The sequence below is a fragment of the Parasteatoda tepidariorum genome, chromosome 4 (genome assembly GCF_043381705.1).
Source record: "Parasteatoda tepidariorum isolate YZ-2023 chromosome 4, CAS_Ptep_4.0, whole genome shotgun sequence".
Classification (NCBI taxonomy): Eukaryota; Metazoa; Arthropoda; class Arachnida; order Araneae; family Theridiidae; genus Parasteatoda; species Parasteatoda tepidariorum.
The window spans coordinates 40,698,902-40,702,513 of record NC_092207.1 but is presented as its reverse complement, the minus strand read 5'-3'; positions in this window follow the sequence as shown (position 1 = coordinate 40,702,513).

The following is a 3,612-nucleotide window of genomic DNA, read 5'->3' as shown; positions in this document are numbered from 1 at the left end:
TATATATATATATATACCACACTGTATGATAATGGGATTTCTAGTAAAAAAAAAGAAGAAAAAGAACATAAATCTGGTAATAAAACCCAAATATACATTATTTATAAACCATTCATTTGATGATTTTTCACTTTATATAGTAAAGGTTCGCTGCAATTTCTGTTTCTCGAAATTATAGCTCTTATTATATGGCATTCAGTAAAAAATACGAAGTTGAAAATTAAGTTTCACCCAATAAATAGTTTTTATGCCATGCCCAAAGGAATCGCGATAAAATTACCTAATTTTCCCGCTTTTTCCAAATTTTATCTCACTTTATAACACTATATATTATGGTTTATTTATTTAAAATCATTACCAAAGCGCTTTGCTTAAAATTGTGGAGCTTTTTTTCTGTTCCCATAGAGTCAGATGCACTGTAAATTTAACCATATTCTAGATTTTTTGTCCATATTTCTTTCTCAATGTAGTATTTCAAAATCAATAATTTTAGTTTTTATTATTCATTAAAATAATCATGCGGGGTCTGTTAAATTTAACAGGTAACCGTTCATACATTTACAGACCATGCGATTTTATTTGGTTGGTAAAAAAAATTGCAACACTCGCGAAAATTTCGACTTTTAAGAATTTTCCTTATGTCCTGTTGTGCTTTGGTGCTCGTAGTTTACACTTTCATCAATAAGCTCTAAATAACTTAGGATAAAACTGAACTTCGGGTTTATATTCGTTAATGCTGTAAACAAAATCTTTCATCCAGGGATGCTGCATTTTTGTCGCAGAACGTTTTTTAACAACCTTATACGTATTTATTCTAAATATATCATGATTCAATTATGGTTTGTAGATTAAAATCACGTAGAACAAGTAGTTAATAAAGCCGCAATAATTAACTTTAATAACTGTGCAACACATCGCACAACATAAAAAAAACACTCACTTTTTGAAAGTCTTCAAAAGTAAGATTGTTTTTAAAATGATTATTGCCACATAATAAATCATGACAGCAATATTAAAAAAAATATAGTACAATTATTTTGAGTAATTTTAAAAATCAGTATATTTGATAACAGATCTGACAGTTAAGGACCAGATATTTTTCTTGTAGGAGATAAATCAACATGTAAAAAGAATTTTGAAAAAAAAGCTCAAATAGATCTTCTATATTTATTGAAAATGAATTTTTTAAATACATAATTATTTTAATGTTATTCAACATATTGAAATTTGACTATATTGTTTTGGTTAGATCATTCTTTAAGATTGCTATTTGTTAATACTTTATATTTAGTAAAGCGTAGGACAAATTTGTGTAATATTATACTTGATAACTCGATATTCTTGTAAAACACAATTATTTAAGCTAACAGGCTATTAGATTTCTGAATTTTATTCAATTCAGCTCACAAATTCGGTGATTTAAGAATATAAAGTGCGATCCTATCAGATAGAAAATGTATTTAAAAACTTTTTTGCCCGATTATTTTTCATTCAAAATTTCACATGTATTCAGATGATAATACTATAAATAATTGATGAACTAAAATGTTTAATTTTATTCCTTTTAATGCAACTAAGTTGACAAAATTTTTTACCAAAAGCAAATTCGTTTATTTATATAAACGTTTAAGGTCTAAAATCTGTTGACCAATTGCCAAACTAATCTTTCAATAAGCATATTTGCTTTGAGACTATAATAATTATTGACTTGATAATAAATTATGTTTTCCTATTTGTGTGCTAAATTATGATAATTACTTTGTCTAATATTGAAACATAAACGAAATATTTGAGTATTGTTCGACATATTACAGATATAAGAATTTGAAACATCATTAATGCTGGGTTTAAAATGTATGTTTACATTCTATAAAATTTTATTTCCCCCCTTTACCCGTATTTTATTTTAAAATTAGAACCTCGAAAAATAAAACAAGTAAATGCTAAGCCTGAGTGTACAAATGCAAAAATAACAAAAACAAGGTTGCGAAAACCAAAAAATAAAATAAAATAAAATAAAAATATTTTTGACTATCATAAAGGGTGAATTTTAACCTCTGATGTATGAAGTCTTTTTCATCTATTTCATTGTTCCATCTAATTACGAGCTTAGCTTTCAATAAAGTTCCAGTTTTATAAATGTTAACAGTGTATATTGAATAAATAGAATTTTCCTCGTTATTCATGAGAAGAGTAGGCATTCAAAATGTTACTTTTGTTTAATTTTGGAGCTAAAAACATCATATTCAGTTTGTCAACCATGAACCAATGTTCTAAGTTTCAAAAGAAAAAAATTTTAAAAAATTTTAATTTCAAAATAAAGAGAATTTTTAATTAAATTTTTTTTGAGAAGTCACCCGTGCTTTAAATCTTCAAAAATTATTTATTTTTAAAGCATTGGTCATAAAAAAAATTTAGAACCAATTTTACTTGAAGTAGTTAGAAACATATATTTTTTACTTTTAAAATATTAATTCTTCACTTGCTTTACAGTTAAGAACAAAATAATTTTATTTTTAAGAAATGAGTTATGAATTTGAATGTTGAATTAGTTTCATGTTACTATATGTTTTTCTTTACCTTATTTGTGATTAAAAAATTTAAAGTTAGAATAATTTTAAAAAAATATTATGAAAGGATATGTAATTAGAAAATTGCATAGTTATCATCATAAAATTGTGACTTTTTTCCGAAACTTTGCATGAAAAGCTGCTTAATTATAAATAGCTCATCAGCAAATAGTTAGGTTTTTATTATTAATACTTATAACAAAATTTCAAAAATAAAAAAGTTGGCTTTCAAATTTTAAAGACCCACCATTCTCTGCAATGGGACATAATACGTAATTGGAAAAATATATTTTGCAAATTGTATCTACGAGCCTTAAAAAGTGACAAGAGATTTACATTACGTATTATAAAGACTAAACAACAAGTTAACTAATTGCTGAATAATTTGGTCACAAACATAAGTGAATAACATACATCCACTTCCTCGTAAAACTGGCATACGTTATTATTGTGCTATTTCATTGAATTTTTCCTTGTCTTTTGTTTCATGAACTTTCTTTCTACTCCAGCGTGTAGGAATTTGACCTTGAAGATTTCCTTCACCATTTTTAAACGATTTTTTTAATAATCATAATTTGTTTACATTTCATATGTGTGAAAAAGTAATTTTCTCTATCCAATTATTAATAAATCAATTATCTATCAATTAAATAGCTATGGAAACCTTTGTAGCAAAGTAGCAATTACAAGATCAAGGTATATTTTTTTTAAGGTTATTATTTATTTGTTTATAAAAATCTAAGATTTCAATTTTATCACATTCTATAAATATGTTTGCGATACACCGAGAGAAAAATTTTGGAAAAACTACCAGAACTTGGTAAAACCTACCGTGTTTGTGCCTATATGGGAAGACTAAAAGGATAAAAAGTTTTATGAAAGTGCTTCGGTAATGGTTTTAGTAATATCAACACTAAAATATGTTCTTATAATATGTGATAAAATTTGTTAAATGTGGTACAGTCTGGTAATTTATTATGATACCTTATGTGTGGTGGAAAAACCCTTTATCCGATTCAATTTACTTATAAGTCTTGTATTG